The following is a 12,995-nucleotide window of genomic DNA, read 5'->3' as shown; positions in this document are numbered from 1 at the left end:
GGGGCTTAGTAATCAAAGTCTTTGGTGTGCTCATTAAGAGCCCATTCACTCACGTACAGGAGTGGGAAGGGGACTGATGAACCCAGGAGTTCATAACTAGCTTCACTGAGCTTCTCTATCTCTGTGATTGAAACAAGTTTCCAAGTAGTGGTAGGATAGAGAGAGAATTGAAAAATATTTTCTGTCAGCTGGTTCACGAAGCCACAGCTCCACCTAATGGATTTATTTCTGCCCTAATTTTTAAGATTTCTTTCCTTCTACTAACTCTGGGATTCTCCAATTCTTCCTTTTCTAGTTGCTTTAGGTGTAGAGTTAGGTTATTTATTTGACTTTTTTCTTGTTTCTTGAGGTATGCCTGTATTGCTATGAACTTTCCTCTTAGCACTGCTTTTATAGTGTCCCACAGGTTTTGGGTTGTTGTGTTTTCATTTTCATTAGTTTCTATGCGTATTTTGATTTCTTTTTTGCTTTCTTCTGTGATTTGTTGGTTATTCAGAAGTGTGTTGTTCAACCTCCATATGTTGGAATTTTTAATAGTTTTTCTCCTGTAATTGAGATCTAATCTTAATGCATTATGGTCAGAAAAGATGCTTGGAATGATTTTGATTTTTTTGAATTTATCAAGTTTAGATTTATGGCCCAGGATGTGATCTATCCTGGAGAATATTCCATGAGCACTTGAGAAAAAGGTGAAATTCATTGTTTTGGGGTGAAATGTCCTATAGATATCAATTAGGTCTAACTGGTCTAATGTATCATTTAAAGTTTGTGTTTCTTTGTTGATTTTCTGTTTAGTTGATCTGTCCATAGGTGTGAGTGGGGTATTAAAGTCTCCCACTATTATTGTGTTACTGTTAATTTCCCCTTTCATACTTGTTAGCATTTGTCTTACATATTGCGGTGCTCCTATATTGGGTGCATATATATTTATAATTGTTATATCTTCTTCTTGGATTGATCCTTTGATAATTATGTAGTGGCCTTCTTTGTCTCTTTTCACAGCCTTTGTTTTAAAGTCTATTTTATCGGAAATGAGTATTGCCACTCCTGCTTTCTTTTGGTCTCTATTTGCATGGTATATCTTTTTCCAGCCCTTCACTTTTCAGTCTGTATGTGTCCCTTGTTTTGAGGTGGGTCTCTTGTAAGCAGCATATAGAGGGGTCTTGTTTTTGTATCCATTCGGCCAGTCTTTGTCTTTTGGTTGGGGCATTCAACCCATTTACGTTTAAGGTAATTATTGATAAGTATGATCCTGTTACCATTTACTTTATTGTTTTGGGTTCGGGTTTATACACCCTTTTTGTGTTTCCTGTCTAGGGAACATCCTTTAGAATTTGTTGGAGAGCTGGTTTGGTGGTGCTGAATTCTCTCAGCTTTTGCTTGTCTGTAAAGCTTTTGATTTCTCCTTCGTATTTGAATGAGATCCTTGCTGGGTACAGTAATCTGGGCTGTATTGTCTTTCATCACTTTAAGTATGTCTTGCCATTCCCTCCTGGCCTGAAGAGTTTCTATTGAAAGATCAGCTGTTATCCTTATGGGAATCCCCTTGTGTGTTATTTGTTGTTTTTCCCTTGCTGCTTTTAATATTTGTTCTTTGTGTTTGATCTTTGTTAATTTGATTAATATGTGTCTTGGGGGTGTTTCGCCTTGGGTTTATCCTATTTGGAACTCTCTGTGTTTCTTGGACTTGGGTGATTATTTCCTTCCCCATTTTAGGGAAGTTTTCAACTATTATCTCCTCAAGGATTTTCTCATGGTCTTTCTTTCTGTCTTCTTCTTCTGGGACTCCTATAATTCAAATGTTGGAACATTTCATATCGTCCTGGAGGTTTCTGAGATTGTCCTCATTTCTTTTAATTCGTTTTTCTTGTTTCCTCTCTGATTCATTTATTTCTACCATTCTATCTTCTATTTCACTAATCCTATCTTCTGCCTCCGTTATTCTGCTTTTTGTTGCTTCCAGAGTGTTTCTGATCTCATTTATTGAGTTATTCATTATATATTGACTCTTTTTTATTTCTTCTAGGTCCTTGTTAAACCTTTTCTTGCATCTTCTCAATCCTTGTCTCTAGGCTATTTATCTGTGATTCCATTTTGATTTCAAGATTTTGGATCATTTTCACTATCAATATTCGGAATTTTTTCTCAGGTAGATTTCCTACCTCTTCCTCTTTTGTTTGGTTTGGTGGGCAACCCTCCTGTTCCTTTACCTGCTGAGTATTCCTCTGTCTCTTCATCTTGATTATATTGCTGCGTTTGGGGTGACCTTTTTATATTCTGGTAATTTGTGGAGTTCTCTTTATTATGGAGCTTCCTCACTGTGGGTGGGGTTGTATCAGTGGCTTGTCTAGGTTTCCTGGTTAGGGAGGCTTGTGTTGGAGTTCTGGTGGCTGGAGCTGGGTTTCTTCTCTCTGGAGTGCAGTGGAGTGATCAGTAATGGGTTATGAGACGTCAAAGGTTTTGGAGTAACTTTGAGCTGCCTGTATATTGAAGCTCAGGGGAGTGTTCCTGTGTTGCTGGAGAATTTGTGTGGTATGTCTTGTTCTGGAACTTGTTGGTCCTTGGGTGGAGCTTGGTTTCAGTGTAGGTATGGAGGCATTTGATGAGCTCCTATTGCTTAATGTTCCCTGAATTCAGGAGTTCTCTGATGTTTTCAGGCTTTGGACTTAAGCCTCCTGGTTCTGGTTTTCAGTTTTATTTTTACAGTAGCCTCTAGACTTCTCCATCTATATAGCACCGATGATAAAACATCTAGGTTAAAGATGAAAAGTTTCTCCACATTGAGGGACACCCAGAGAGGTTCACTGAGTTACAAGGAGAAGAGAAGAGGGATGGGGTAGTTAGAGGTGACTGGAATGAGTTGGGGTGAGATCAAAAGAGGAGAGAGCAAGCTAGCCAGTAGTCACTTCCTTATGTGCGCTCCATGGTCTGGACCGCTCAGAGGTATTTACAGAGTTAAACAGGGAAGAGGAGAGGGAGGAAGTAGACAGAGGTGGCCAGGAGGATAAGAGAGAGGAATGAGAAGGAGAGAGACAAATCCTGCCAGTAACCAGTTCCTTAGGTGTTCTCCACCGTCTGGAACACACAGAGATTCACAGAGTTGGATAGAGAAGAGATGGGGGAGAAAAGAGACAGAGGCCACCTGGTGGAGAAAAAGGAGAGTCCAAAGGAGGAGAGAGTGGTCAAGCCTGTAATCTCGCTCTCAGGTAAAATTGGGTAGTGAAGTTTGGGTTTTTAAATGTACAAAATTGACAACAAACACCGAAGAGCAAAGATTAAAAATCTAGAGAAGAGGTTGGATTTTCAAAAATACAATATTAAAGAAAAGAAGCAGAAGGAAAAAGGAAAAAAGAAAAAAAAAAGCCACGAGAATTATTAAAAAAAGAAACAAACAAACAAAAAAAACAAACACCAATAACCACCCAAAGACTATATATGGTGTTTGCCTTAAAAAAAAAAGTCTTTTTTTTGAATATTAATAATAGGTTATAGAAATAAAAATTAGAGGAGAAATAGAAGACTTAACTATTAAGAAAAAGTCAGAAAAAAGAAAAAAAAGAAAAAAAAAGGAATGATTTTAAAAATAGTAAAAATATATCTGGCCCTTCTCTGATGTTGTGGGCATTGTGGGAGCTCCACCTAATGGAGAAGAAAGTTCCTCTCACTCATATATTTGGCTCTTTTTTTAATTTTTTTTTTTGTTTTCTTTTTTTTTTTAAGTTTGGGCTTCCCTGGTGGCTCAGACCACACACGGGTTTGATCCCGGGGTCAGGAAGATCCCTTGGGGAAGGGAATGGCTACCCACTCCAATATTCTTGCCTGGAGAATCCCATAGACAGAGGAGCCTGGCGGGCTACAGTCCCTGGGGTCCCAAAAAGTGGGACATGACTGAGCAACACTTTCACTTTCATATTGTCACCGTCACCTTAGTTCTCTTTTGTGCTGTTGGTTTTCCAGTTTTGAACTTTATATAAATGGAATCATACTGTACATATTCTTTTGTGACCTCCTTTCAATCAGTAAGTATTATGTTCAATTCACAGTCACTCAGTTGTGTCCAACTCTTTGCAACCCCATGGACTGCAGCAGTCAGGCTTCCCTGTCCATCACGAACTCCCAGAGTTTACTCAAATTCATGTCCATTAAGTTGGTGATGCCATCCAGCCATCTTATCCTCTGTCGTCCCTTTCTCCCACCTTCAATCTTTCCCAGCATCAGAGTCTTTTCCAATGTGTCAGTTCTTCGCATCAGGTGGCCAAAGTATTGGAGTTTCAACTTCACCATCAGTGCTTCCAATGAATATTCAGGACTGATTTCCTTTAGGATGAACTGATTTGATCTCCTTGCAGTCCAAGGGACTCTGAAGAGTCTTCTCCAACACTACAGTTCAAAAGCATCAGTTCTTCAGTACTCAGCTTTCTTTATAGTCCAACTTTCACATCCATACATGAATGACTACTGGAAAAACCATAGCTTTGACTACATGTACTTTTGTCAGCAAAGTAATGTCTCTGCTTTTTAATATGCTGTCTAGGTTGGTCATAGCTTTTCTTCCAAGGATGGCGGATTCATGTTGATGTGTGGCAAAACCAATACAATATTGTAAAGTAATTAGCCTCCAATTAAAATAAATAAATTTATATTTAAAAAAAGGAAAAAAAGGAGCTAATGTCTTTTAATTTCATGGCTGCAGTCACCATCTGCAGTGATTTTGGATCCCAAGAAAATAAAATCTGCCACTGTTTACATTCTTTCACCATCTATTTGTCATGAAGTTATGGGACCAAATTTGGAAAACTCAGCAGTGGCCACAGGACTGGAAAAGGTCAGTTTTCATTCCCGTCCCAAAGAAGGGCAATGCCAAGGAATGTTCAAACTACCACACAATTGCACTCTTCTCGCATGCTAGCAAAGTAATGCTCAAAATTCTCCAAGCCAGGCTTCAACAGTACGTGAACCGTGAACTTCCAGATGTTCAAACTGGATTTAGAAAAGGCAAAGGAACAAGAGGCCAAATTGCCAACATCCATTGGATCATATAAAAAACAAGAGAATAGCAGAAAAAGAACATCTACTTCTGCTTTATTGATTATGCCAAAGCCTTTGTGTAGATCACAACAAACTGTGGAAAATTGTTAAAGAGATGGGAAAACCTGACCACCTTACCTGCCTCCTGAGAAATCTGTATGAGCTCAAGAAGCAACAGTTAAAACCAGACATGGAAGAACAGACTGGTTCCAAATTGGGAAAGGAGTACATCAAGGCTGTATATTGTCACCCTGCTTATTTAACATATATGCAGAGTACATCGTGCGAAATGCCACGCTGGATGAAGCACAGGCTGGAATCAAGATCACAGGGAGAAATATCAATAACCTCAGATATGCAGAAGTCACCACCCTTATGAAAGTGAAGAGGAACTAAAGAGCCTCTTGATGAAAGTAAAAGAGCAGAGTGAAAAAGTTGGTTTAAAACTTCAACCTTCAAAAAACTAAGATCATGGCATCCGATGCCATCACTTCATGGTAAATAGATGGGGAAACAATGGAAAGAGTGACAGTTTTTATTTTCTTGGGATCCAAAATCAATGCAGATGGTGACTGCAGCCTTGAAATTAAAAGACACATGCTCCTTGGAAGAAAAACTATGACCGACCTAGACAGCATATTAAAAAGCCGAGACATTAGTTTGCCTACAAAAGTCCATCTAGTCAAAGCTATGGTTTTTCCAGTGGTCATGTATGGATGTGAGATTTGGACTATAAAGAAAGCTGAGTGCCGAAGAATTAATGCTTTTGAACTGTGGCATTGGAGAAGACTCTTGAAAGTCCCTTAGTCCATCCTAAAGGAAATCAGTCCTGAATATTCACTGGAAGGACTGATGCTGAAGCTGAAACTCCAATACTTTGGCCACCTGATGCGAAGAACTGACTCATTTGAAAAGACCCTGATGCTGAGAAAGATCGAAGGCAGAGGAGAAGGGGACGACAGAGAATGAGATGGTTGGATGGCATCACCGACTCAATGGACATGAATTTGAGTAAACTCTGGGAGTTGGTGATGGATAGGGAAGCGTGGTGTGCTGCAGTCCATGGGGTCGCAGAGAGTTGAACACGACTGAGTGACTGAACTGAACTGAATGCAAGTAATGGAAACTCTGAAGTCCCTTAGCCCACACAACCTCACAACCAATTCACTCATGCTTTTACTATTGGTGTCAGTTTGGAAAAACGTTTAAAATGTAGGAAAGTATAGAGGATAACAAGCATCCATGCTTCAACATTCTAAATTACTAAATGTTAACATTTTGTCATAATTTTTCCAGATCATTTTTTAATGAAATTTTACAAATAAGACCAAACTCTCCTTGGCTCATCCCTTTTCCCAATCACTCTCTGCCACTCTAGAGACAATGACTATGGTGAATTTTCTGTATAGCCTTTCAGAACATTTTCATTCTTTTACTAAGGAAAAGTATGTAGTACTCTTCTATGTGATTTTAGAAAATTGATTATAATTTGTATTATTTTGTATTTATGTTTTTGAGATCTGTATTTATGTTTTGAGATATTATGTTTTATAGATTAGTATATATTAACTATATAGATAAAGGCTCAATGATATTTCACATAGGAATATACTACGATTTAGTGGTATATTTTATACCTTTACTGAAAAATTCCTTAAAAGAGTTCTCAAATATGCTATGTAAGTACTTCTTTTCTTTTGGTTCTTTTTTTGAAATTTAAATCAAAATTTTTATTGGAATATAGTTGATTTACAATGTTGTGATAGTTTCTGCTCTATGGCAAAGGGAATCTGTTACACATATACATATACCCATTCCTTTTTAGACTGTTTTCCCAGTTAGGTTGTTAAATAACACTAAGCACAGTTCCCTGTGCTATACAGTAGGTCCTTGTTGGTATCTATTTTAAATACAGCAGTGTGTACACGACCAAACTCCCTAAGTATCCTTCCCCTAATCCACCCACCCCCCAGCAACCATAAGTTCCTTATCTAAGTCTGTGAATCTGTTTCTGTTTTGTAAATAAGTCCATTTGTATCATATTTTTAGATCCCACACATAAGTGATCACATATGATATTTGTCTTTCTCTGTCCAACTTATTTTTGAAGTTTTTTTTTATTGAAATATAGTTGATGTACACTATTATATAAGTTCCAGGTGTACAATATAGTCATTCACCATTTTGAAAGGTGATGCTCTGCAATTATTATAAAATATTGGCTATATCCACTGTGGTTTACAATATATCCTTGTAGCTTATGTATATTATACATAGTAGTTTGTACCTCTTAATCCTCTACCCCTATCTTGCCCCTCCCCAGGTCCCTCTCCACACTGGTAGCCACTGGTTTGTTCTCTGTATCTGTGAGTCTGCTTCTGTTTTGTTATATTCACTAGTTTGTTGGGTTTTTGCTCTCCTCCTCTCTTGAACCTGTTCCAGTAAGGATTCTGCCTGCCCCCTCATTGTCCTTATCTCAGTCACAAGTAACCCCCATATTACCGCATTCCTTCTACTTCATGGCTGTGCATCATCTTTTCTTTTTTCTTCCTTGGAGATTTTTCAACAGCCTCTCCAGTGCCAGTATCTGTTGCTTCTTTAGAGACATCAGAGCACTTGGTTTGTAAACTAGTGATATTTTATTGTCCTTGAATGCACAAAATGCTGTCAGCATCTGAGCAAAATACTTGAAATTCTAGTTCCATGTTTATCTCCAGGGTCTGCCACGACTCAGCTGGCATCTTCTCATGTTTAAGGATGGAGGCATTTTCTCTTTTTTTTTTTTCATATCTGACATTTAGCATTTTCAATGGACATCCTTTAAATGTAATATTTGCTCTAGAGCAGTTATTTGTCCTCTTGGTACTATTGTTTTCAGTTTAGTTCAATCACTCAGTTGTGTCCAACTCTTTGTGACCCCATGGACTGAAGCACGCCAGGCCTCCCTGTCCATCACCAACTCCTGGAGTTTACTCAAACTTATGTCCATCAAGTTGGTGAAGCCATCCAACCATCTTATCCTCTGTCGTCCCCTTCTCCTCCTGCCTTCAATCTTTCCCAGCATCAGGGTCTTTTCAAAAGAGTCAGTTCTATGCATCAGGTGGCCAAAGTATTGGAGTTTCAGCTTCATCAGTCTTTCCAATGAACATTCAGGACTGATTTCCTTTAGGATGGGCTGGTTGAATCTCCTTGTAGTCCAAGGGATTCACAAGAGTCTTCTCCAACACCATGGAGTAATAAAATAGTAATTAAGTTTTTCCTTTGTTTTCTCTTCCATTTGAATTCATAGGTTCCAACTCCAATGAGACTCACTTCCGTGATGGCACCTCAATCCATGAGTTACACCCAACCAGGCTTAAGGACCAGCAAGGCTTGTGCTGCACCCACAAGAAATAACGTATGTTTGAACTGTTGTTGTTTTGGCCCTTGGTAGACATGTGCAGGGGCTTCCCAGGTGGTACCAGTGGTAAAGAATCCGCCTGCCAGTGCAGGAGACATAGGAAACATGGGTTTGATCCCTGGGTTGGGAAGATCCTTTGAAGGTGGGAATGGCTACCCACTCCAGTATTCTTGCCTGGAGAATTCCATGGACAGAGGAGCCTGGCAGGCTACAGTCCATAATAAAGTCGCAAAGAGTCAGACATGACTGAAGTGACTTAGCATGCATGCAGACATGCAGTCACTGGAGGCAAGACCAGTGTTAGAACAGAGTTTTGCAGTCTACTGTGCACTGTTGTTTCTTCATAGAAGGAAAAGGAATTGTCACATTTTCAGCCTTCAATTTCAGCATAACAGTTTCAGCATTCTAACATTTTAAAAAGACAAAACTGTAAAAACCCAATCCTCTACAAAGTTGGGTGGTGAAACCTCAACCAGGTTCTGATGTGTAGTAAGCAAACTTATTCATTCATTCAACAGACACAACTAAGAGCAGTGCTGAAGAGGTGGGTAGCTCAGTATGAAGGTTTTAGGCACACCTTTCCCAAGGAAGTGATACCTGAGTTGCATGCTCAGACTTAAAAATGGGTAGCCAGTCAAGGGAGTGGGGAAGCGATTGTCCAGACAAGCATATAAACAGATAGGAAAGCCAAAGCACCATAGGAGATCACAGGAGGGAACAATTAATTCAGGGATAAAAGGTTTCAGGGCCTGAATGTGTGGCATTGCTTATAAAATGTTAAGGAGAATTGCGACTAGTGGAGGTATGCATGATAGAAGTTTGACATTAGACATAGAGAAAACAGCCTGAGGACAGAAGTGGAAGCAGGCAGTGGTAACATGGATGAGGTATAGCTAACCTCAGAAGCAAAAGGGAGAGTGTCATGATCCAGGTGTATCTGAGTATCGTTCTCTAGAAATCTTTGCAAGGTTTCTACTTCAGTCTTCAGACCATGCCCTGGGGGTCCCCTGGTTCCTGAAGGTTTTAAGAGGCCTGATAATGCTTCAAGCATCAGATAGTGAGCAGACTGACCTGAGTTTTATGTAAAAAATATTTGTAGTTTATTTTATAACCACAAGGAAAAGTATGTGGGAACAATGAAAGATTTATATATCTATCTTTAACAGACAAAATCCATGTAGAAGTACCAAAGTGAAAATGATTCCGAATCAGAGGTCAAAACAAATGATGATCTCTCTGCAGCCTGAACTGAATCAGCCACATCTTCCAAGTCAATAAACATTCACTTGGACATTCAATACCCTTGGGATTCTTCAATTCAGTGTTTTTGAAGTGATGCGCTCTCTTGTTTTAATAGTTATCCTGGAAACTTTACCCGTAAAATTATATAAAAAAAAAAAACCTAAAGTTAATATCTTAATATCCTCTATTAAATAACACAAAGACCTTAGAATATTTTTAAACTACAAGGGCATTCCCTCCCAACTTATGGATGATGGTGGCCCAATATATTAGCCCTGTCCCAAATTGAAAGTATTAGAGAGAAACGTTTTTGTTTACATCTGGAAATGTGTTCACAAATTATTTGTTCACCATCCCTTCTTGCTTTGGAACCATTTCCCTCTTCTTGAAGTACATGTTTTAGAAGTTTATTTAGTGTAGTTATACTGATGATAAACTCAGTTGTTATTGGAAAATGTAGTGCTTCGTACTCATTATTTTAAACTAAATTTTAAATTGATACACACATACAAACTCATTCTTGTTTGAATCTTTTTGTGGACAAATGTGGATCTATCTCTTGGGTAAATACCTAGGAGTAGAATGACAGAGTCATTAGGTAGGTGTTTATCTAAAATTAAAACTGCCAGGACTTCACTGGTGGTCCAGTGGTTAAGAATCTGCCTGCCAATAACAGGGGACGTGGGTTCAATCCCTGGTCAGGGAGCTCAAATCCCACAAGACGCGAGGCAACTAATCCCATTCACCATAACTACAGACGCCCACATGCCACAACCAGAGAAGCCTGCGTACCACAATGAAGACCCTGCACGGCCAAAAAATTAAAACTGCCAAAAGTTGTTCAAAATTACTGTACCACTTTATTCCACCAGCAGTCTATGAGAATTATATTGCTTTGAATTCTGGCCAAAAATGACTGCTGTTAGTATTTTAAATTTTGGCCGTTCTGGTGGGTTTGTAAGTAATATTTCACAGTGGTTTAATTTACCCTTCCCTGATGACTAAGCAACTTTTCATATACTTATTGGCCATTACACCATCTCTTTTACTGTGTGAAGCATCCAACTGTCTTTCCCATTTTAATGTTTTCCTTTGATTCCCCCCCCACTTTTGTTGTACCACATGGTTTGCAGTATTCTAGTTTCCCAACCAGGGATCGAACCTGTGCTCCCTGCAGTGGAAGTGGAGAGTTCTAACCACTGGACAGCAAGGGAATTCGTAGCTTTTATGTTTAGATCTATGATCCACCTAAACTACATTTTTGAGCTTGGTGACAGATAGGGGTAGAGGTTAATTTTTTCTATATAATTATCCAGTTGTTCTTGAAACATTTGGGGAAAACAAATTCGTTTCACCTTGCATTGTCTTGGAACATTTCTCAAAAACCAACGGACAACATATTTATGGGTTTGTGTTACCTTTTGTTTTGTTCCATGGATCCAAAGATCTATCCTTAGTCCAATAACACACTGTCTTGATTATCACAGTTTCCTGTAGGTCTCAAAATCAGGCAGTACTAGTCTTCTAGGTTTATGCATATTTTTCAAGATTGGTTCAGGTATTCAGGTGTTCTTTGAATTACATAAAACATTCCAATCAACTGATTAATTTCTATGAAGAAGAAAAGGCCTCAGAGAACATGCTGCTTAGGACTACATTGACTCTCTAGTTCAATTTGGAGAAAACAGACATATAGACAGTCTAACAATATCTGTCCTTCCCAGTCACGAACATGCTGGAGCTCTCAGGCATTCTTTAACTTCTGTCTTCTGATTTGAGGTTTTGAACAGTTACTAGCACTTTTCATTATGTAAATAAAGACTACTACCAAGTATTTTATGTTTTTTAATTCTACCATAATGGTATTCTTTAATTTCATTTTTTAAGTTTTGTCACTACTATATAAAGGCTCTCACTCTGATCCACCACCACCCGTGTTCCAAGGCCTCAAGCCTTGCCACTGTCTCAAGTCCTCAGCCCCTTCACAGTTGTCTTACTGCCCTGCCCACTTTCTCCACTCCTGGGATACCAGCCATCCCCCCACCCCTCCAACCCCTCCCTTCTTCCCAGTCCTCTAGCCCTTACCCCACCTCTAGTAGCGCCCTCTTTCCCGTCCTCCAAACTCTCTGGGAAACTCTGTCCTTCACCACTCAGTCCAGCTCAAAGCTCTGCCTACTTAGCTTAGCAGCTGAACAACAATTGCCTCCCTCTTTCCACTTCTTCATCCTGGCCTAGTTCCCTCACTACTGTAGTCCTACTGTATGCCAAGTACTTATTAGGTATTCTGCGCGAAAAGTGAAAGTGTTGCCCGCTGGGCTCCTCTGTCCATGGGATTTTCCTGGCAAGAATACTGGAGGGGGTTGCCATTTCCTTCTCCAAGGGATGTTCCTGACCGAGGGATCGAATCTATGCATTGCAGGCAGACTCCTTAGGATCTGAACCAGCAGGAAAACCCAGGTAGTCTATATACATAATCTCATTTAATCTTTACGACAGCCTTGTTGGTACCCATTGCATTTTAATTTTTAAATAACTCAGGTAGTGTCTTCACCTGTGCTCCTTTCCTACCCCGTGCAGGCAAGATAGAGACTTCCGTGTTTCTTAGTTGTGGTTTGGTCACAAAGTCACGTCTGACTCTGTGACCCCATGGACTGTAGCCCACCAGGCTCCTCTGTCCATGGGATTTCCCAGGCAAGCATACTGGAGTGGGTTGCCCTTTCCTTCCCCAGGGATTGAACCTATGTTTCCTGCATCTCCTGCATTGGCGGGTGGATTCTTTACCCACTGAGCCACCAGGGAAGCCCGAGGCAGGAACCAACACGATGCTTCGATGTCAGAAAACAGGGGGGTAGTGGTGGATGAGCTTGGGGATTCCTTGGGTCTAGAAACATCGGGAAAGTTCTTAGGATTTTGTATTAATATGGACAGTGTGAAGTTTTGAAAACGTTTGAGCTGGTGGTGAGAGTCTGATCAAAGGTGCTTTCGGTAAATTGTGATGCAACGGGCGGGGTATTTATTGGAATCAAGCCACTAGGTCCCCTCGGAAGCAGGCTCAAAACAAGCACCCTTCAGGAGCCAAAAAGCTCGCGAGGATCGTGGGCCCAGAATGTCACCGAGGCCCAAGTCCCGTGGTGGCGTCTAGGTCTCGAGTCTGCTTGAATTCGAGAAGTGATCGGGTAGCTTCGATGGTTCTTCTGGAGAGGCCTCTTCCGGGCTGGCAGTGGAGTCTATTCCGGCTTCTTGCGGGATTGTCCGCATCCTCCAGCCCGCCGCCCCACCCACAAAACCCCCGGAATCCCTTTTCCCAGGACTCGGTATTGGTCCT

The sequence above is a fragment of the Capricornis sumatraensis genome, chromosome X (assembly GCF_032405125.1).
Source record: "Capricornis sumatraensis isolate serow.1 chromosome X, serow.2, whole genome shotgun sequence".
Taxonomy (NCBI): Eukaryota; Metazoa; Chordata; class Mammalia; order Artiodactyla; family Bovidae; genus Capricornis; species Capricornis sumatraensis.
The sequence above is the reverse complement of the archived record's forward strand: the minus strand, read 5'-3'. Positions refer to the sequence as shown.